Below are 24,131 nucleotides of genomic sequence, written 5' to 3' on the forward strand. Positions count from 1 at the left end.
TGCTGACACCTAGATAAAAATCAACAAATTAAAGAGCAATAGAATCCAAGTGCTGCCATCTGTCTAAAAAATCCCAACAGAATAAGAAAACATAATCCCAAAAAATTTTTGTAAATGAAAACAAAATCCCAGTAAATAACAAGATGCAAACCAAATAATTCACCGTCTAGGCCTGCTTAGACGGGCTTCAATATCGGCCAAGTTAATAGGATTTTTTTAAAATTTCTTTAATCAAAACATCAAAATTATTAAAGTTAAAAGGAAATTTATTTTTCTTTAAATTGTTTTTTAATACCTCAATAGCGGTCAAAAAATCTATACGGTTATTACAAATGTATTTGAATCTCAATATTTGACCAAATACAATGTTCTTGAAAATTTTATAATAAAGGTTGGAATAAAAATGCGTAAGGTTAATAACATTAAAACTGAAATCCTTCCTTTTATCATAAACCCCTATGAGATTATTGTTATCAGAAATATTTATATCAAGATCTAAAAAATAAGCACGAGAGTCTTGTGAATTGGTTTTAATTAAACTCAGTTCTTCAGGATAAATATTATTAATTAAACCAAAATCGCAACAATCGAAGATGATTAAATCATCAATGAACCTGAAACCTTTTAAAAAATTATTCTGTAAAAATTTATGTTCATAAAAGTGAAGGAAAATATTAGCGAATGCACTTGAATAACTATTACCCATAGAAATACCCTTAATTTGCCTGTAAAAACTAATACCGTTAAAAAGGTAATTTTCAAAAATGTTGATATTGCATAAATTAATCCAGTCTTCCTTGTCAATACTTTCATTAATCAAATAATGTTCAAAAATTTCAATACAAATATTTTTTTAATTATTGTGAGGAATACTGGTAAAAAGATTTTCAAAATCACAGGTAAGAATTGTATTAACACGATTGTTGTTTAAATATTTAATAACTTCTTGGTTGTTATTAATGATAAAATGTTTATCATTAGAAATAATTTTGTTTAAAATCATGTTTAAGTATTTAAAAAATCGTTTACCAAAAACAGAATTATAACACCCTGTGCAGCATGTAACAAATCTAAATTTAATAGGTGTTTTATGAAATTTAATGATCGGAAATAAGTATGGGAAATTAAAACTATTTGGTTTAATCCAATTTTTTTATAAAAAGCCAAAATTCTATTTTCAATTTCTTTCTTAGAGCTGTTAATCTTAAGGAAAGTATCATTATTATCATATTCAAAAGCAATAATATTTCTAAAGAATTTCTTGCACATAAAGCCAAAATTATTTGAAGCTTTATCAACCACACAAATAATGAATTTCCTTTTCAATACTTCTATAGATTTAACAATATTAGGATTTAAATAAAAACCTTGGTATTTTGTGTTGTTATTTAAAAAATTATATAAAATTTTATATTTCCATTCGAAAAATCCTTCTATGGGCCAGTTATATTTCCTTGAGCACTTTGCGATAAAGCCGTCTAAATCTTTACTAATTGAGCATCATGTCAAATGATGCTGAGCATAAACTGTAAAAAAATTCCGGATGAAATTACGGTAAAAAACACTAGCATCCGGCACAGTTAGAAATTTCTCGGAGAAAATGGCTAAATAACATTCTATTTAATTGTTATTTCACCGTATTTAAACAAAACAGTCAAATAACCAGAAATAAAATGGTAATGAAACTATCAACAGTGAGAAAAATCGTTTATTAACTATTTTTACCTAAAACGGTTAAATAACAAGAATTTTACTGCACCAACTAAGCCCACCTGAAGAAGCGACTTAGTTCCTTGTAACTGAGCAAATATTATAGCCGAGATAGCTAATATGTCAATCACATGACCAACAGAACCGGGGTTCGAGTCCCAGCTTTGACACCTCCATTCCCTTTAACACACACGAAGAATTTCCTGTGTCCTGCACTCTCCAATACCCAATATCTGATAAGAAGCCCATCTCCTGTGTCCAGTTAAAATTCTTTTTTTTATGGTTTTGAAACCATGGTAGTTGTAAATGGTTAAAAAAAGGCACAGTTTTGTATTCATGATTTTATAACCATACTAGTTGTAAACGGTTTGAAAACCGTACAGGTGAAAAATATTCGTTACCCTAAACTTTACGGTTAATCGGATGGACAGACTGCTGCCGGTTATTTTACGAAAATTTTAGAAAGAAAATTCTAACAGTGTGAGTGCAGATATATTTTTCCGTAATTTTATACGGATTTTTTTCAATAATAACTATATTTATCTGGACGAGCGTAACTTCTTGAAACATTTTTTAAAAATTTTATAACGTAAAGTCACCATGATTTCCAACAAGTAATAATAATAAAAAAAATTGGAATTATTATTTTAGTTTTAATAATTGTAACCGCCACATGCTTTTCAATTTCGCACGGCATTTGGTATTGTTTATAACACTGATTCATTGATAATTCATTCTTTTTTCTATAACATACGAAGAACGGGGACTCAAATAGTTTTATAAAAAGAATATTTAAATTTTTATATGTTTCCAATACGTTCAATACCTTCACCTATGTGACGTTATTTAATCTTGAATTTTTTTTAAATGTTAAGTTTACACTTATTATAAAGGGAATGGGTTTCTGGTTTGAAATCTCTTCAACACTTTAAAAAATAGGGATGATTTTTCAAGAATATTTATTTATTCATTTTGGAAAATTTTAGTCTGTAATAAGTATAATATCATATACTAATTATTAAAGTTGTTTCAAAGGATATTCTGAAAATTACATTTAACGCTATTTGCTTTGTCATCATACTCATTAATTATTGATAATTTAGGTTCATTATTACTTCATTATATCATTATTTATTGATAATTATTGGTATAAAATAACCTAAAAATTCTGATTTCGTAGTTTGAGTAAGAATCAATAACGCAGGCTTAGTAATAAATAGAATTACGCTCACTTGTGGAATAGATATAGTTTGTAAACATGATTATAAAACGAAATTAATGTTAAGTCACGATGAATATTAAATTCATTCATAAGTTTGAATAAACTTAATGAATGTAAGAAAAATTGTAATTAAAGAATTCATTTTAAGGAAACTACGTTGAAATATATTGTACTTAAAACTTGAACTCAGCATACCGGTGGTATAAGTATTTTATTCAACAAAAATATATTTATGAATTTTTTTTCTCTTTTGAATGTATATTGAAATAAATTATATTGACTTCTATTTAATGTATATTGAAATGTTTTTATATATAATGTATTAAAAATAATGCATAAGCTTTAATTTCACTTATACTAATAAAGGCTTTTTATAACCGTGCTGCACCACATGTTATAGATGGGAGGGAATTATTGATTACCAAAAAATACAATTAAGTTCTTAATCTTAATTTTAAATTATTTCTTTTTAAGCATCTTAAACAATGCATAATTCGTTATTGGGGCAAGAATGCCTTTCTAAGAATGGTCCTAAATTATTCATGACATTTGAAATAATAATGTTAATTGTTATAACGATTTAACTTCTTATTATTTAAGTAAGTAGTAACAGTTTTTCCGATCTACCATTATCGTTATGGCTGGGGAAATAACAACCTATAAGGTCGGGAGTAGTTTTTGAATTATTAACATATTTTAAATAAATAGAAAGTAGTTATTATTCAAATAAATTTATATTGTTTCACAAAGATGTAGGTTGCAACTAAAGAAAATATCGTATTCAATTAACATGTTTTGAGCTTTAATTAAGAAAAATGCATTACTTAACTTTTTTTATATATTTCCATTCAAACTATTTAAAAGACAACGTTTTATATTGTTAATGTTAAAGCAGCCGCATTTTTAATGTCGGTGGTGATAATGCATTCTTAATGAACATAGTATCAACAACCATTGCCATTCTACTTTATTCTTGATAGATCTTTTTAGAGTAAAACTAAAGAGTAATTTACAGATAGATACGAGTGAAACGCGTTTCGTTTTTAAAACAGAAAACGTTTTAAAAATGTAGAAAAATAACAAGTAAGGGATTCAACGAAAAGTTTGAATTGTATCATCAATCAGCTGGGTGAACAAAACTTCCTTTTTTCCGCTTCGATGGTTTGGCAACACTTTGGAGCACTTGCAAGTCGTCTGCTTAAAAATACCTTCTTTGGAAGCACAGACTGTTCTAACAGTTAATTCTAAAGTGAGTTTTGATTCCACAAAACAAATGATCTGCCAAGTTTGAGTCACTGCAACAACGTGCACTTTTATTTTCGGAAGCAAATACCCATACTATAAGGCATCGTTATTTTTCTGCCCTTCTTTAAATAAAGATTAAGAGAGATATCCTTTTTAGAACACGGAAATCTTCCCTCTTCCATTTTTTATTTCAGTTTATATCAGAAATAAATTGTTTGAATAATGCCTACATTTTCGAAGACGCTATGAGAATCGTGAAATTATAACCAACTCTACTATTGCATGGAATATTTCTGTAATAAATTTTAGTTACATTTTAAAAGTCCCATAAATATTAAGTACACAAGGTAGAGTATTTTAGCTTGGACGTCCCACTTTCCAATTCATTAGCAGGAAAATGCTTAAAACGTCATTCTCCAATTACATTCATGTTCAGTATATATATTCTAGATATATTTTCTAGAGCTATATAACAATATATATTTCTTGTCTACTTAATCTCGCATTGTATTTAGCTAGAATTCATAGTTTCTAGAAAATCACACAACAAATCGAAACAAATCTAGGATAAAAGGAAACTTAGTAACTGCAATGTTTGAATAATTTATTTAAAAATTAAATTTTTAATTAAATTAAGATTGATTGAAATTGTATTTGCTTGGAATTCTGTAAAACGTTGGAAATTGTGAAGAAGTTTGATTTGTTGATATATTAAAATGAGTATATCATATACTTTAACTACATATTACGTAAGAGTGGTATTTGATTGCGTTAATATTGATTCATATTGACCTTAATTTTAATTGTTTCGTAAGATTGCCATTATGATTGCCATGACCGAGGTAAATGATTGCCATTATTTACCTCGTGTGTTCTTAACTCATATATTGTGTTGTTTTAACTTTGTTTTCTAGATTCACATAGATTTTATTTTTCTTCTGAAGGTTGCATAAGAATCATTATTTAAAACATTCTAAAATTGGCAAATATCATATAGCAAGAAATGTAGAAAAGAATCTTCTTAAAAGCCAATTTTTTAATCATATTCATGCTTCGCAAATAGATATTCTTTTAGCAAACAGAATAAATAAGTATTATTTTTTTTTGTATTCTTGATCATGCATTTTATTTTTTTGAAATGCATATTTTACGCACGCAAACATACAAGCATACATTCTACTGCATAGCAAGGAATATATGCGTAATAAGTTCTTATATTTTCTACTACTGATTATTATTATTTTGTAGTGAGGTCTAGTAATTGAATTAATATTTTTAGGGTGCCACACTCATTTCATTTCATTAAAAGTAATTTTTTAAGTTCGTACGTATTTTTTAGTAGAGGATATAACTATTTTTTGTCTAGTGATCTTGTATTTTATTTAGCGTGAAAGCATATTTTTTAGGCGTTACAAGGATTTCATTTCATAACAAGGAATGGACTTTAAATGTCCTTCTGTTATCGCAATCTAGTTTAGTACATAAATATTTCCTAGTACTGATTGATAACTTATCGTATATTTTTTGTCTACTAGGTTTTACATTTATTTAACAAAGTTGAATTTTCATCAGGATGTCATGTTTTCCATTTCGTTACAAGAAATATGCTTAAAAAAGTATTTTTCTCAACTGGATAAGGGTTTAGATGGAAATATTTTGCAACACAGAGTAATGAAGCACATTTTGCTTACTTGGTCATACATTTATAAAAACTTATCAAATTTTTCTGTACAAAAAATTACGGGTAACATAGTTTTACGCTAAATTCAAACACTTGATTCATTACGGAGCATTTTGGTATGTATGTAGCGTTCTGTTACAAATAACAGCATTATGCATTCTGTAGTGAAGCGCAGTGCTGTGTCTGATGCATTTAGTAACGGAGCATTGTGTCATTAGACCAGTGTGTAACGGAGCATTGTATTACACAGTATCATGTAACAAAGCGTTGTTTGCGGGACATTTACACTAAATGTTACAGAGCATTGGCGCAACTATTAGTTAATTGGTGAAACTTTAAAATTTGAAATACTTTATTAAAAATCTATGTGTGTTTTCGAAAACAAGCATTTTGATAGCTTATAGATACAATATTGCTTAGATATTAGTCGAACAATTTGAAGACTTGTTAAGCTGCATAAAGATATTTTTTAGGAGACATTCAAAATTTCAAGAAATTAGAGCAATTATCTTTAACATTTAATTATATGCATAGATTTTAGGAACTCAATTATTACAAGATAATTTGCGTTTCAAGTTTTACAGAAAATGTTAAACATTCATGCTATAGCATATAAGATATTTATAAGATATTATAAAGCATAATGAGTAGTCCAACCCATAGCAAAAAAAGATGTTTCTTCGAAGAAATTAATAAAGAAGAATTTTTTGACAAAAGGCTTTTTTATGTTATTTACGAATGAAACTTGAAAGCCCCTTTACTCTCACCGAGTCCTTTATTGAAGGGATTTTGAGGGGGATTAGTAGTATTAATAGTTAGTTTGAGGGGGATCAGTAGTTATAACTCAAGTTTCATCGGAAAAATCAATAAACTATAATTTTTCACAATAGCTCTTTTTTATATTATTATGAATGAAACCTGAAAATCCCTTACTCTCACTTGTTCCTTTTTTGAGTGGGGAATGGGGGTTATTTGGAGGAAAGATGCAACTGTTTGCTAAACAGGAAAGTGAGACATTGCTTCCAATGTCTTTTACACGCTGACTTGTATGAGACCAATTCCGAGACGACCGGACTAATAATTTAGAAATGAGGAGTCTGTACAAAAAGCACAAATTTGCAATTAAATATGTTTACACACATGCTATTACTATCTAAACAAGTAAGACATTGTTTCTATATATAATATTTTCCCCGCTCAATCAAATCAGACTATTCACAAGTCAATAGAACAAATAGTTCAAAGGTTGCAAACGTTATTGAAAATTTTAGTTACAAACGTTAAGAAGTACTATTTTTGACATGACTTTAAACATTTTGAATTTTGCTACCTAAATGCTATCTAAGAATGTGCAATAAATTTTCCAATGAAATGTTTTATACTGAATTGAATGATATAAAACGTGAATTGATAGATTTAATAGTTTTGAAGTTACAAGGGTTCTCTTCTTTATGACAGCAACTCAAAACTAGTACTTTTCATACAAAAAAGAACCATTTCCACTTTTTTTAAATATTAGCCCTTTTGTATCGAATTTGTTTTAATTTTACTAAGCAAGAAAAAATACCTATTTTTTTGTATGACAATGTAAGATGAATAAATACTAAACAGTATTTTTTGTACAGAAAACCTGTATAACTTTTTAACTCTTTATTTTATCTATTCTTGTTTTGTCTCATTCATTAAGCATAAGAAATGACATCGAAAAATATACCTTATATGTTCACATAACTCTTGGGTAGCCATATAAAGTGTATACTTACGGGTCAAAAGTAATGCTTTTATGCATATAATTTATTTTGCATTTTTTGTATTTTTATGCAGATTTTATATTAGTTATTTTTATTTTTACTTTTGAACTATGTGTTCTATTTACTTATGTATAGTCTAGTGCGATATAGTGTAATACAATACATAGAAAACAATGCATCCCTTGCTTAGGTAGCAATGTCAGATGCGTAAACATGTGGACGTACAATTTTTTTTTGTACAAAAAACGCGTATAGCTTTTAGACTATTAACGGAATCGTCTCAAGATTGATCGCATTCAAATCAGCATGAAAAATACATCTGATATTTTTGTATCTCAATAAATTTAAACTAGTATAACTGAATAAATCTAGTAATTTTCCCATCAAGTCACTCCAATTTCTCCTAAGAAAACGATAATAGTACAGGGCAAAGTAGAGGAGCTTTCGTATATCATTTATAATAACAAAAAGTAAAGGCTTTCTATGAAGAAAAAAAGTGGGTATTAAATTTCCCGAAGGAATAGACTGATTTTAGTGGACTATAGTAGTAATGCTTGGTAGATCTTATTTCTGCTGATCTTCTGGTACGTTGAAATGTAAACGAACCTCTATTGTTTGCGCGTGTAAAGAACTTCCCTAACCCTTCGTCTGGAGTAGTGGCGGTAACTATGGTTACGAGGTTTAACTATTTCAAGTAGGGGTATTAAGTCATTATTAAAGACAGTTTTTGGCTCGGGTCAGCGAGAGAGAGAGAATATCAAGGAAAAAGAAGCGCCCTTCTTTGAAATGCGCTATTTCTTGTTTCCATAACAACAGACGTCCTTATACTTCCTGGCAAGGGGAGTTCTTTCTACACACAAACTATACCAAAGTAACCAATAATCTGATTCGTTTATCTGTTTTTTTTGCAACCGAAGTTGCCTTGTAATGTTGAATCCAATCCAGAAGACAAGGTAACTCCTGAATCATGTATGGAGAGAAATTTGCGTTCGTGGAGGATTTTTGATGGAACTAACTCGCATTTGCGTTGAATGGAGAGGAAGACCACGAGAACCTCCCACGTTTAACCGGACGGCAAGGGGAGTCTAACCCATGTTCCGTCTACCAGTCTACCACTGAAGATATTTCACGTCAGCACTGTGGTCGGTGCAGATTCGTAACGACCAGTCATCGCCGGGATTCGAACCCGGTTCACCTCATTGGAGGGTGAACGCTCTGTCCCCTGAGCCATCATGGCTCCATTTGTTTATCTTGTATATATCCCCTATTGGGCCGGGATAGCCTGGTCTGTAGGACGATAGGCCCATGTCAGAGAGTTCGTGGGTTTGAGCCCCGCCGGCCGAAGTCTTCCCGTGTAGTAAATGGTGACTAATGCACGTGAAATCTGTCGAGTCGCAAAGTGCTGCATGTTCCCATAACAAATCAAAACCTCTGGGGGTACTGGATTGGAGATCGATCGTTCTCTGATTCAGGTCAAAAATTTACAATCTGAGGATGAATGGATGTATGAACGGGTCCGTCGTATAATCGGGTGTGACGTATGGTGTGGCAAAAGTCGAATTCTTGATCATAGATGGCGCCACTGGAAAACAACAACAATCGCACCCCTCTGTCTAAACAGGCATACGGGGGGAGAAGAGAGAGTTTCATACAAGAGAAAATGGTATTGCATTCACAATAAATACAATCTCAACAATAAAGCAAAGGAATATTTTACTTACAAGAATATTTTGAAAATTGTTTCCCTCTGTGTTGGTTAAGAATATTTAACAGTACTGCTGGAACATATTTGTTTCTTGAATTGATTTCTTTGATACTGTAAAATAATCTCCAGGTATTTTGATGAGTATGTGTAAATTGCATTTTAAGTAATAAAATAATTCTAATGTTACTGTTAAACGTTTTCTTTTTATTGCAATATGTAACATGATTATCATTGAAACGGTGTTTTTAGTAAATTAGTCTTAGAGATGCTTTTAAATACTCATTTAGTTTATTGTAGTGCTTGTATAATGTATGCAACAGTATCATCAAAAACGTAGTATAAAAAGTAAATAAAGTAATATCTGACTTATAAAAGTAGTATCTGACTAACGATAAAAAAATATAATTCTTTTTAATATTAAAGACATCGTAGAGGTATCATTAAGTAAAAAAAAAGAAGAAAATGTAGTAACATATATGATACGGATGCAGAAAAAAAACACTATTCTTTTCTCATCTACAAGTAAATTTTTACCATTTATTCGCGCAGAAAAAAAAGTCATTTTCTCAACAGGGTTTTACAAAAACTATGATAGAACAATTATGCCAGAGACAATTTCCGATATCTGGCCATTGTTCAAGCTTCCTGTTTAATTCTGATATCGGTTAAGTCCCACCACTTTTTCAGTCTTCCCTTCGAATAAAAAAAAAAAAAGAATCATTTTCTGACGAAATGGGCAACGTTTCGTTGCGTGCTCAACTGTTCCTTTTCCAATTCAACTTTTCCACCCCTGTTGCCAACATTTCTCTATTCTCGTAAAAAAATGCAATCAGTAACCTGAAGTTTTTCTTCCATATTTCAATAACAATTTTCTACGGAATGGGGGGAAAGGTTTCTCTCTGATACCATATTAAATGAGGTGACTAAAAAATGAACATTTGATTCAATGAATGTTGGAATTATTCCAGAACTAGAGTGTGTTGACTGAAGTAAAATCTATAAATAAATATTGTCGAAAGGGGAAGCAATACAATGAGGATTATGTTCTTTAAAATATTGATTTATTGGCAAGCTTTGTAGTGGAAGAAAAAAAAATTACATTTAAATCCGATAACTACCGTTTTATTGACAGATTTTTTCTCTCGTTTTTTTATGAATAATTTATATTTTAATTGACATTTTTTGCATGGTATTTATTTTGTCAGAACACTCAGACTTTGTTTTTATGTACTTCAGTGTCTAAAAAGTAAAATATTAAATTGTTCTATTAAAAAAAATCAAAAAGGGAAGTCGATGTATATATTAATTGATGTTCTTTGATAGCTGAAAGCGTTTTTAAACCCCAATTAGGTACAATTGTGAAAGAACCGTCAGATTGATTATAGAGATAAGTAATGCAAAGTTTATTTGAATTTTAACGAGTAAAACTAAAATTAAAGATCTCTATTTCGGTGATATTACAAATTTAATGAAAACATGATATCACAATGCAAAATTATTTGGCAAAAAATGGCACTTAAAAGAATTAACATATTTACGACAAATCTTTGTTGTTGTTGTCGTACGCCATTAAGGTGAGGGTTGCGATTGTTCTTGTTTTTCAGTGGCGCCATCTATGGCTTAGAATTCTACTCCTACCAAACGCATATAAAAGGCGGTCCCATTCATTCATCCTCAGATCGTAATTTTGACCTGAAGCAGAGAACGATCAATCTCCAAAACACCTCCAGATATATAATTTGTGATGGGAACTCGGAAGATTTTGTGACCCGACAGATTTAACGTGCACTAGTCACCATTTTCATCAAGGGGAGTCTTCCGCCGGCTGGATTTGAACTCCCGTTCTCACGAACCTTAGTCTGGCGCCCTGCTAACCAGGCTATCTCAGCCCACAAACCTTTTATGAACTTGAATTCTTATATCAAGTTAGGTGAAAAATATCTATAGAATTTTATTTTCGCTGCAAGTGTTTCCTAAGAAAATATATAGCAAATAAATTTATTGATAAAAAATTAGAGGATTAATTATCGATATAAGAATTAAACGAAATTAAAAAGTCAGGAAAATGTAATGCCTTTATTGGCATGGTGGAAAAAAAAAACAATTTTAAAAATCACATGTCAATCAGCTTCTGAAAAAGCAAAAATAACAGAATGTAGTAATAGAAAAAGCATAGGAGAAAAGATAAATTCTTTTACAATAACATAACTTCCTTTTTCCAAAACAGTGTAACGTATTCTTTGAGTGACAGCTAAGGATATTACTTGCCCTTCTATCTACATCTGTATATTTATGTCAATACCAAAGTATATGCCCGTCTGAGAAAATATTTTTTTTGCCCTTTGGTCAGGTTTCTAAATTTATGGAATCCGACTATTGGAGCGGCTGGTATCAATAGTTGAGATGAAAAATAAAAATGGAATAAACTCCGATCGTTTCTTTTGTATGAAAAAAAAATTATTGCAGATTCAAAAAACCATTTGAAAGAATCTATTTTGACGTCCTGCAGTAGATAGTATTTTAGATCTATGTTTGATCCACTTTATGCTTCATTTACTATATAGATTCTAAAAGGTAAGTAATAAAAGTCACAATTAAGGAACTTTTTATAATTTGCTAACAAACAATTAACTCCTTTAACGTCACGTTGTTTTTATACTTAAAACTAACAACAAGCATATTTTATCAAAATATCTAAATCATCATTCATATTTTACTGAGTGTGTAATAAACATATTTTGTCAAAAAAGCCTATGTCACCATTCATAACTTGTTGATTGCATGTTTATATCTAACAACGAACGGAATCTTTCCAACGAGCATGGATCTCCGGTTTTATCGCTCGTTGATTTTATTCTAAAAACTAACAACAAACCTTCTTTGCCTGAAATATGTACATATATGCCCACCAGCCTGTGCAGGGGTCAGGGAACAAACCTTGCATCTAAAAGGTTCTACGTTTGAATCCTGCGCAAGGCATGAATGTCCTTTCATTCTCTGTACTATCTGTAATAACTGTGGGAGCAACGTTGGCCAACCTAATATGGTGATCCAGGAAAAGTGGCCAACAAATCTGCAATCCAGATGCCTGTATGAATAAGTCATTCCCCTGGCGGGCATTGGAAAGAAATATGAACATCTATCTTTTTTACAGCTTGTTTATTATATAGCTATACCTAGCAATGAACATATTTTATCAGACTTAAGACTAACCAAAAGTAGATTTTTGGACAAATGTCGAACTTCTTTTTCATCTCTCTTTGATTCAAAACTCGTTGATTTAAAACTTTAACTATAGATTCTGTTTCTAAAGATTCTGTTGAAGAGTTTTAACATTTTAATTAAACGCACATTTTCTCGCTAAAAAGTTTTCTTCTGAAGAAAATCTTGTAAAGGCACAAAAAAACTCACTTTTTAATGAACTAAATCAGTTCATTTATATTGAATTGAATTGAATGTTGGGTTTAATGGCACTAAGTCCACAGAAGGACATGCTGCGCCAAACAAACGGTTTCAAAATAAATCCTAGGTAGATGTATACTACAAGTTTTTCCCATCAAAAAACACACAGAATTTACAAAACTGAATACAACGAAACCAATGCATTCAAAAGTGAGTAAAACCAGGTAAAATGTAAACATAGTAAAGCATTATAAAGCAGTTGTATTCAAAGCTGAATAAAATCACATAAAATTTTAAATGGGATATACAGTATAAGAGACCAATTGCGCGTAGAAACGCAAAAATGTTAGGATGATGGCAGTCATCAGTTCATTTATAACTTTTGCAATTTTAGTGTAGTTGTCCTATCATTTATCTGGGGAAAACGTAGCTCAATAAAGAGTTAAAGTGAATTCAGTGAGGATTGAGAAAAACAAAATTCATGAAGAACTTAGCCGAATATGGCATTCGACTTTGTCGTGGGGCAATCTATGTGGGAATATTTTTCACTTTTGACCAAATTTGCAGCTGCTTTTCGTAATTTTTAAATTTCGTTAAGTACAAGGATTCTAAATTGAACAAACTTACACCCATCCCGCCCCCAGACTGATATAGGGGATAAAGATTGAGTTTGTCAGCATCTTTTAAAATGATTGATTGTTTGTATGTTTAGTTTTTTTTATTTATTCGGCGCTTATTTTTTAACTATTTAACAAATAAACTTAAAAATCTTGGTTAAACTTGAAATTATGGTTTTAGTAAAAAGCAAAAATAAAAAAAAGGAATCTTTAATCTACTGGCAACTACCACATTTTAAGATATTATCCTTTAATTTTAATGCAATCAGCGAAATAGTTAAAAATAAACTTACCCACATGAAATAAAATATTTCTTCCAAATAAATTACCAAATAAAATATATAATCTTGCTAATCATGAATTTAAAGAACATGTTAAATTAATCTCTGAGCTCTTTAATTTGTAAAAACAGATACTTGGAAAAACGCTAATAAAATTTTATCCGATATTAATTAAAAAATATAACAATCGTAACTTTTTTCTTATCGAAAAATATTTTTTAATTATTTTAGGTCCATTCCCTTTAATTAGAATTGTTGTTAAATGTTTCTTGCAGCGAACTCAGGCGATGCTTTCAATTTAGGTTATCTCATCCTGACAATTTATTTTTAAGTTAATTAAAGTCTCTTTCAATCTTAAATAAGTAACAGCATTCTTTTAATTCAGTTGGGAGTTTTTGAAATGCAACGAAATTTGTTTCTTGCGAACGCTAATGGCTGTTCTGCCTTAATTTAGGCAGACATTCTATTATAATTCCTCGTGGTTTCAAAAGGGGTTTCGGTTTTTTTTAATTTTAATTACGAACATTCTTCGTTTTCAAGTAAAAGTTAAGATTTCGTAATAAAGTGAATAATTTAAATAAAAACGATATTTTATTGAAAATAAAATTTTGTTTTTGTTTCTAGCAAAGATTTTAAACACGTCTCGTATATTAATAATATAAATAAAGCAGTTCGCAATAAATTTCTATAAATGCTTATAATTTGAAAGAAAATTAAAGTTAAAAAGCATTGAATGAATTATTACCGGGTTCTATGGAACTGCAAACAGTGAAACCTGATGAATTTCCTGAAGAATTTTAATACTAATTGCAATGCGAATATCAGAAAAACTCCGAATTTCATCAGCCAATCAGTAATTGATAAATAGCAATAGCCTTTAATTGGTATACTTTTTTTTTGATTTTTTTGACAACGGTTCTAAAATCTATGGATTACTGCTTAAGTGTAGAATTACAAACTATCTAATATGCAGATTAACTTAACCAGATGCAGATCTAATATGCAGTTTAACTTAACCAGATGCAGATCTAATATGCAGATTAACTTAACCAGATGCAGATCTAATATGCAGTTTAACTTAACCAGATGCAGATCTAATAGGCAGATTAACTTAACCAGATGCAGATCTAATAGGCAGATTAACTTAACCAGATGCAGATCTAATATGCAGATTAACTTAACCAGATGCAGATCTTATATGCAAATCAACTTAACCAAAAAAATGTATTCACAAACTTCCAGGGTTATCTGCCAACTACGTTGATAATATACACTTTACCTACCAGGCACTCGCAGAAGTGAAAATAAGTTCTATCCTGGAACAAGAACAACATTTCTGTACGCTTTAATTAACATAGTGTTATTCAATTAGCATAGTGTTGTTTTCTGCTGTCTAAAAATTAAATTGCTACCATTAATCTAATAATAATTGTAATGGGAGTATCCGAAACATTCCAAGTTTCATCAGCCAATCAGTAATAGCCTAATAGCAATAGCCTTTAATTAGTATACTTTTTTTTTACTTTCTTTTTGATAACTGTTCTAAAATTTATAGCCTACAGCTTAAGTGTAGAATAACAGATTATCTTTCCAATATGCAGATTAACATAAGTGATCCACTAAAGTGTCAAATAAATCAATTCACAAATTTCCTGGGTTATCTGCCAACTACGTTGATAATCTATACTTTACCTACCAGGCACTCGCAGAAGGGAAAATATGTTCTATCCTGGATCAAGAACAACGTTTCTGCACGCTAAAAATTAAGTTTCTCCCATCAAATAATCAATACATTGGTTGATAGAATCAATAATTTTTAAAACTATAATACAACAAATCAAATTGTTTAAATTCTAATTACGATTCAGGAAATTAACATTATGCCATTTATCTATTTAATTATTTATTTAATTAATCATTTATTGTTATTTAAAGTAAATAAATAAATACAAACAAATTAGATGTAATAGAATGTGAAAATTTTTTAAACTTTTTTCCGTTAATGATCAATGTACACAGCGGAAAACTCTTAATTCCGCACTTTAATGGATTACTCTATTTTATCTGCAGATTAGTTCGATAACGTCCATATTAACGGCTTTCGAGATGTATGGGTAGCATATATATCAAAAGTGGTGGTCAAGGTGTTACCTTTATAATCTTCTACCCTGTACGACAAGAGAATCCATCCGTATTCCTAAGATTGGAACTCAAAATAAGAAGTGCGGTGCACTGGAAACTTTTCATGTGTTAAAGTAGTAGAGGAAGTATTGCGTTTTCATTTTTAAAAAGAATAAATTAAAATTTATTGTTTGTATAGGTTGCTTATTATTTTTTTCTTGACTGCCCATTTCTAAAACATCCCTTTTAATGCTACAGTGATAATGGCTTGATTGGTGTGCCGAAATCCAGCATTATTCCTGTCCAGGACATCAAACGCCAGCCACCATAATGTTCGATTTCGCGAACATTTGAGAGAAGGAAACGGGTCCCTTGTTCTCTCCATATAAAAGCACGTTGGGGTCATGGTAGCGCAGGGGATAGAGTGTTCGTTTTCTAATGAGGTGAACCAGATTTGAATCCCATCAATAGTAGATCTATACGAATTATACATCCGATTCGCACCAACCACAGTGTTACGTTAATATCCTCAGTGTTAGATAGATCTTGTGTTGAAGTCCCCTTGCCATGAGGCTAAACGTGGATGGTTTTTGTGATTTTCCTCAGCATGTAATAATAAATGTAGGTTAGTTTGGGTAATTTCTCCCAATACTTGATCCAGGAGTTCTCTAGTCTTCTGGATAGGGTTTAAAATTATAAGGCCACGAAGTTGAGCATAAATAGTCGTAAGTCCAAATATTGGGTCGACTGTTCAACGATGGTTATAAAATAAAATATGAAAGTACGTCCTGAATCAGTGGTCAAGATTGAAGCAGGATTTGTGAGTCAAGAGAACATTCGGTTGATGCCATTGGTTCATTTCCTAATCTTTATCATCCTATATGGAATCTTCTGTTAGCAGAAGTCAGCGGGACTCCCGAACAGCAGATCTTCTTGCAAACTGCTCTCTCATAAAGACCTCTGGAAACCGTAATCCTTTTATGTCGGCTTCCTATGGCCACATAGAAGTCAAAAGTGAGCTGAGATGCTGTGGCATCCCTATTACGACTGCCATACCCTCCAACTGCTACGGAATTTCCGTAGTTTCAGAAATCTTCTTTTCAGACGGTAGCAAAATTAATGTCTTAATATTTAAAAAAATTTAATTTTAGCGTAACTTGTCCACTATTATTTATAAAAGTGCAGGCCATATGGCTAGATTCTTAAGTTCTGATAAAAGTTTTATGAGAGATCCATTTGCTTTAAAAATTTCTACTTTGGTTCGCAACCACTAGAAAGAATTATTTTCAAAATCCTCATAAGTTGGAGGGTATGCGACTCGACATAATCGACAAATATAGGGCATGGGACGAAGTATTGGGTGATATTTTTAATGACTTAGCTAAGTAATAAGATTTTCAAATCGGAATATGGAGATGAATTTCATTTAGTTATAGAGGGAATTTACAAATTATTATGCGTAAATAATAAAATATTTTCTTTGATATAAATACGGCTTTTATTATTTTCTCTTTATAAATACTCCGAGAAGAATATTCATTTGTTACAATCATTAAAAAACTCTTAAGTTATTTCTATAAACGAATGTTAATTTTTGCAAAAAAATGATTTAATTACGTATATATTTACCTCTTGAAAGAAAGTATAAAAACTTTATTCTTTTATGTAAACAGATTTCATATTTCACAAATGCTCTTTAAACGTGTACCCAGAGATTTATTTTAAGAACAGTTAATAACTTTAAAAAAATTATTTTCACAGAAAGTGTTATTTCTACTTGAAATGAAAGGGAGAAATATTACAATTATATAAAACAAATTTATAATGCATATTTTTAATATTATCGTAATTTTTTTAAGAAAAAACACATTATCTCAACTGTTACTATTTATGTTGGAATCCATTTCAAAAGACGGGTAGCAAAATTATTTTCCTTGTCCATTATAATTTTCCCAATCATCACTTTGACATTATGGAGAACAAATTTTTACACTTACTCAATAGACAGGAGATCTTTTCTCAAGCACATGAAATGTTTTAATTTTTTATTTTTATCAAACCATCTGGTTCACAAGGAATGTTCCAACAAATGTTTAGATTTTCCTCATTAATGATCCCCCTACGTTCAGTAGAATTAAAGAGACTCATTTAAAACATGATGAATGCATGCTTGAGAGCTCATTGTTTTAATATGACATACTAAGGCATCTTAATTGGGCGTCGTCTATCTGATGCCAAAGTTAAAAAGGCGTCTGAAATTAAAAAAGAACTGAAAGAATCATTTTTTCAAAAGTTTCTGGTTTAAAGTTATCAGCAATTAGAAACTTAATACAATGTAAGGATGAAGACTGTGAGATTTGCTACATTCTAAATTCTTTTAGTCTTGGTATAAATCCTTAGTGGCATAAGGGCACATTTTGAGTTTTTGTTACTTTAGATATCTAGAGAAATTGCAATATCAGAAATGTTGTTATAAAAAAAGCAAAGATTTCCCTTCTTTGGGTTTGACGAATATGCTTTACTCGTGCTTTAGCTACCGTTTTAACTGTCATTTGCTTGGAAATAAATTCGTCGCACCTAATGGATTATTTCTTGTCATACTCTAGTTTGGAAAATTTGCAGTACTCATTTGTATCTCCTCCCAATTGTTCATAATTGTATTCAATAATAGCTGTACAAAATAATTTATAAGCATCTTTGTGTAATAGAGTAAAATATTAATCTTTGGCAAAATTTTTCAAAACTTTTATGCAACTAGGGAAGAAATTTTATAATATTTTGCTTTCGTTACTATTAAATTTACACAACAAATTTGAGTTATAATATATTCCTTTTTTCCATAACAGCTTTAAACAAAGCATTGCTAGTATTAAAAGTCAAATTTCCTAAAATCATGATACATTTCAGAATACATTTCATGCATGTATTCTGAAAATTACCTAAAAGAATAGAACTTAGGGAAAATATGCAAATTCTCTTAAATTTGAAAACCAGCGCATTTTTAACAGATAGGTTTATTAGTCTTGATTTATTCTATTGAAATAAAATCGTTATCTAGAAAACGACTTAATTATTTCATTTTTTTTTAATTTTCTTTTTTTAAGGGTATATTTGTAATGTAAAAAATTGAGAAAATATTTTTAATTATTATATTAACTATAACCATTTATCTTATATAATGCAGAGGCTATAAGCCATGGTATTTAATTTTTCCCAAATTATTCACCCTAATGTTTAGTCCCATTTTCATTGAAATAGGTTTCAAAAAGCTTTGACAAAAGCTTTGGTAATGAATCAAATTAAAATTATCATTCTTTACGCCAGTGATAAATGAATCACCTTTGGAGATCCGTTGAATACAATGCTAATTATTTTAAACACCTGAAGTAAAACTAGTTATCATATATCTAATAGTTAGTGGCACTGAAATATAACTCAAACGCTTAATGATGGTTAACGTAAAAATTTTCTTATTTTAATTATATCTAAAAAAAAGGCAATAAGTCAGGGAAATTGAAAAATTCCATAATGCAATTTTTCTATACATGCATTTTTCATAATCACATATAGTATTCAAATTATCACGCATTGAAAATAATTTTAAGTTTCAATGATTAAATATTTCATTTATATAAATTAAATTTTATTTAATCAATAATAACTTAGTGTATGTAATATTTTATGATTAAATTAAGAAATCAGTAAAATATTTTTAAAAAAAATGATATTTAGGTTTTATTTTAAATACGTTTTTTTTTTAACTTCCAATGGCAGGCCAATTTAAAAGAACAATTTAAAATAACAAGAAAAACAAGGCAAAAAGAGATAAATAGAATAGAATGCATAGTGGCATGCTTAGCCCATACGGGCCCTAGCCCAACACCTCCTAGAATAATGAAGGCCTCAGCACGGATCAAATTAGTAGTCCGATGTGACGAAGTTAACTGCGCAGTGGTTGAAAATACGAAATATGTCATTACGTTTGGACTACTAAAGGATATTTATGGTAACCCGTGCAGAGGCCTACTCTTTTCTAGGAGGTGTTGCCTAGCCTCACAATAGTGGAGATGAGCGCAGGACAAACGGAAATATGGGGCAGGTCCATGTCCTCCCCAAGGCGACAGAGCTTGCATTTAGGACAGTCAAAAATGTTTATACTAAAAAGGTGTTTGGCCAGACAGTCACGACCCGTTTCAAGTCTAAAGAGAGCAACTGCCTTAAACCTGGGCTGATTTGGAATAGTTAAAATATGGTATTTTAAATAAGTTGTGACACAATTACAATGATTTTTACGTTCGAAATTAAAAAAAAAAGCAAAATGATTAAAACGTGTATGCTCAAAAAAAGTAACAGTATTTCAATTTCTTTTATCAAAATTAATCAAATCTCCTTTTTATTCTAAAGAGAACCTAAAGGCAAGCCTAGTAAAAATACATTATATGCAACGGAATTGTACATATTCAATAGAAACGAATAAAATAATCGATGCAATGCATTAATTGAAATGCAATATTGCATCGTAAGAAATGTAATTGCATAGTGCATGCAATGCCATTTTCCCTTATATGAGACGATAGCATTCTATTAATGACCTAGTTAGGTAATTAATGGAATGTCTGGTAATTTAGTCAAAGGGTGAAATATAATTTAACTAGGCATTGTATATAATTTCTAGACATTCTATAGAATGACAATTTGAGCAAAGTATGGAAAAAAGAGGAAGTGTTAAAGTTATTTAAAAGACATTATTTGTTCTAAAATACAGATGATATTTTGAAAAATAATTCAAGACTTGTTGAAAAAAATTTTTGCAATACACACATGTAGCGAAAGGGTTTTATAGAAATCCAGAGGATTTAATTCTCGATGTATTTCATAGTTACCCAATATCTCATTTGGCATTTCAGAGAATATCAAATCAATAAGTGAGTCCTTCAATCGTTTTATATGCTGTATTTCAATTATTATTGGTAACATATACAATACGATGATGCATTGCATATAAAGCAACGAAGTTCCTCAATATTTAAATGGTGCACTAAAGGCAAGTCAAAGAAAAACAGTGCTAAAAAAAAGGAACCACGCTGAATAACTTTTGATCTAATCACCGAATCTTCATGTTCTAGGACGCATTCTTATTGGTTAGAGAGAGGGAGAGACCACAAATAGGCTTATTATTTAGTGCAGATGATATTTAATGTTACAAAATCAGACACAAAAACGCACCTTTTCCGAATAAACATACCCTTTTTTTTCGACAAATACGGATTTCTGACCCTCAAAATACAGGAGGTGGCCAAAATCTCGGAAATATGGTTCCCATTGTTTGGTCCGGAGCGTGGTCCAAAGTTTGCACTTCTTTAATTTAATTTTACTTATTGCATATTTCACCATATCTCGTGAACTTTTTAAGCAAATTTATACATTTTCGAAGACCATTTATCCAAAGATTATTCTATGCAAAAAATAAATTTTAATAAATATTTATTATTTGTTCACTGTTTTATTATTTTATTTATGATAGTCGAAAATATTTTGAATTGTAAATTATAAAATTTTCGTAAATTGTTAAAAAATGTGTATGCAGCATCTTAATCAATCTTAAAATATTTGAACAGTCCCTGAGAAATAGAATTTTAAATGAACGACTTTTTTAAAATTCGATTTCTCAGAAACTATTCGAACGATTTTATTCACATCCATCACATATGGTAAAAAAATGCACATAGTAAAACAAATATACTTGTTAAAAAATACGTGTTAAAAAATAATTGCTTGTGCGAAAAATGGTAAACAGGGTAAAAATGACACAAAAACAATGCGTATGCTGCATTTTAATCTATCTTAACATCATTTTTTATTTGTTTATCTTCGTATAGTGCTTTGACACTTGTACACTTTTTAAATGTAGTCTTATTTATTGCTTGGGTATGTGGCTGGCACACTGTCGGTCATTTTGTAGTAAAAAATATACCTTCATAGTTTCATGATAAAAAAGACAAAAAAAAGCGCATGCAGCAGCATTTTAATCAATCTTAATATATTTCATTTGTTTATCTTTGTATATTATTTTATTCATGTTTAAAACCACACTTGATAAATGAAGCTATATTGAAAGCTTCCTCGGTATCCTTCTGCTTATCCGTTGGGGGCCATTTTGAAAAGGAAGGAATTCGGTTACCGGATGCTTACTGGAATGACTATATAATCTGCCATATCTGAGAAATGCTGGAATTGCTGGAAAATTCAGGAAATAGAGAGCAGTTTCCGGGAAGCGGCAATGACTTTTTCCCCTATCTCTTGCGGGATATTTTCATTTCTGATATCAACAATCATTTCTGTTATCATCTTCATTTCTTCTGGGTGTTCTAAAAAGGCAGTTTACCATAAAAATATCTCAAAACACCCCTGATGTCACTTCACCCCTGTTACTCTAATGGACTTACCCCTGTTACTCTAAAAACTAATTCGATGGTAATAATGGATTTCGTTAGTCGTTAATGAAAGAAAAAAGGAAACAATGTTTATTCCGACAATTTTTTAAATTCAATTAATGCTTTTAAATCAGAGACTACTTTTAACTTTCAATGTAAATTTTATTTTAATGGAAAAATTAATCAATGCCTTAATCGTCACGCATTAATTTATGCTATGTTGTAAAGTCTATTTTTGTAGTATCTTATTGATGTAGTGTCTCTCCGCTCACCAGTCATCTAGAGCAGCGTTTGATCAACGTTGATCCACGGACCATTGATCATCTGCAATAAAAATGTTGTCGAGCGAAAACTTTTTTTTAAATAACCGTTGAACAGCCGACCCAATTTTGGCTTTACGACTACTAATATTTAACTCGGTAGCCTTGTAGTTTAGAACTCAATCCAGAAGACAAGGGAACACATGGATCAAGTATTGGGATAAATTTGTCTTCGTGGAGGACTTTTTGATGGAACTAAACCGCATTTGCTTTGCATGGTGGGGATATCCACGAAGAACTTTCAATGGTTAGCCTGACGGTAAGGGGACTCTAACCCATGATATGTCTACCACTGAGGATATTTCGTACCGGATGCGGAATTCGTATCGACCAACCATCCCCGGGATCAAACTCCGATTCACCTCATTGGAAGGCGAACGCTCTCTCTCTCTCTCTCGTGAGCCATCGCGCCTCCAATGCATTATTCTGCACGCATTAATTTAGTTTCTGTTGTAAAGTCCATTTTTGTAATTTCTTATTGATGTAGTGTCTCTCTAACTGCAGGACTCAGCTCGCCAGTTATCTAGAGCAGCGTTTTCCCAACGTTGATCCATGGACCATTGATGATCTGCAATAAAAATGTTGATGAACAAAGACTTTCACATTGGTAGCGTTACTCGAATTTCGTACCTTCCACTGAATGAGAAGTTATCAGCTACAATTACTAGAACGTGGAGTAACTAACGCCTAGTGAAATGTGCGTTCGCTTCTGACATAGTGTCGAAAATAAGCCTCCAATATTAATTCAAATTAAAATACTATTGCTATTCGTATTTTATCGAAAAGCATTATCGGCCGTTTCTGCTATTGAAAATAAGTGCAGTTGTCAATTTGTACAGCCATTTAGTCATTGCATTGCGTTACTGTAGTACAATGGACCCGAGATACGATGCTTTATTTTTTTTAAATAGCAGCAACATCAAATATTTTTTTATTGCAATTATTACATAAACTTTAACAAATTACCATCCCTTATTTGATCATCATATTAAATATAAATTTCATTGAAAATATACGGTGTGTTCATTTAAAAACCTTTCTAGCTTGAATAAATTCTTAATTTGTATAATTTTGAAAAATAACTTTAACACTTCAATTTTGTTTTGGTGGGAGACGCTTAAAAATCCACTTGAGAACTTTCTCCTCCTCCTAAGAAAATACAGTGGTGGTCCTAGAGATTAAATATTTACTGTTTGTTAATCCGTGAAAATCAAAAAATTGATGTCAGCTGATCTAGAGCGTTAATTGATTATACTAGTTACGAAATTAAACTATTTCAAGAAGGAGATCGGGGTAAACATTTAGGAAAGGTGTTAACTGGGGTCAGCAGGATTTGTATCAAACGTTCTTTCAGCATAATTGCAACAGATAATTCAAGACTTTGTGGCGAAGAATTTCATTGGTTAGGCAGACAGTACTCCTTTTTACAGACGACACAGATTCGAATCAAAATAAATAGCGGGTAGAATCGTCCCTTGCACTTGCAATTATTTTTATAACATCGACAAAGAAATATACATCATAAACGACAGGCAAAGAGTTCATTGTTTAAACTCTTATTTTTAAAGAGAAAAATGTAAGTGATTTCATGAAACTAGATTGTAAAATAATTCTTCTAAAACGTTGTTAATAAAGTCAAAAT

The 24,131-nt window shown here is 30.6% G+C and overlaps 1 protein-coding gene across 1 annotated transcript in view; it reads left to right on the forward strand.

Annotated features, from left to right (window-relative positions):
- The window catches only part of LOC107444471 (beta-alanine transporter-like), a 293,044-nt gene that overhangs the window by 13,107 nt on the left and 255,806 nt on the right, over nt 1–24,131 (forward strand). The window lies entirely within an intron of this gene.

This window comes from Parasteatoda tepidariorum, chromosome 1, assembly GCF_982258835.1.
Source record: "Parasteatoda tepidariorum strain Cologne lab strain chromosome 1, Ptep-v5.0, whole genome shotgun sequence".
Taxonomy (NCBI): domain Eukaryota; kingdom Metazoa; phylum Arthropoda; class Arachnida; order Araneae; family Theridiidae; genus Parasteatoda; species Parasteatoda tepidariorum.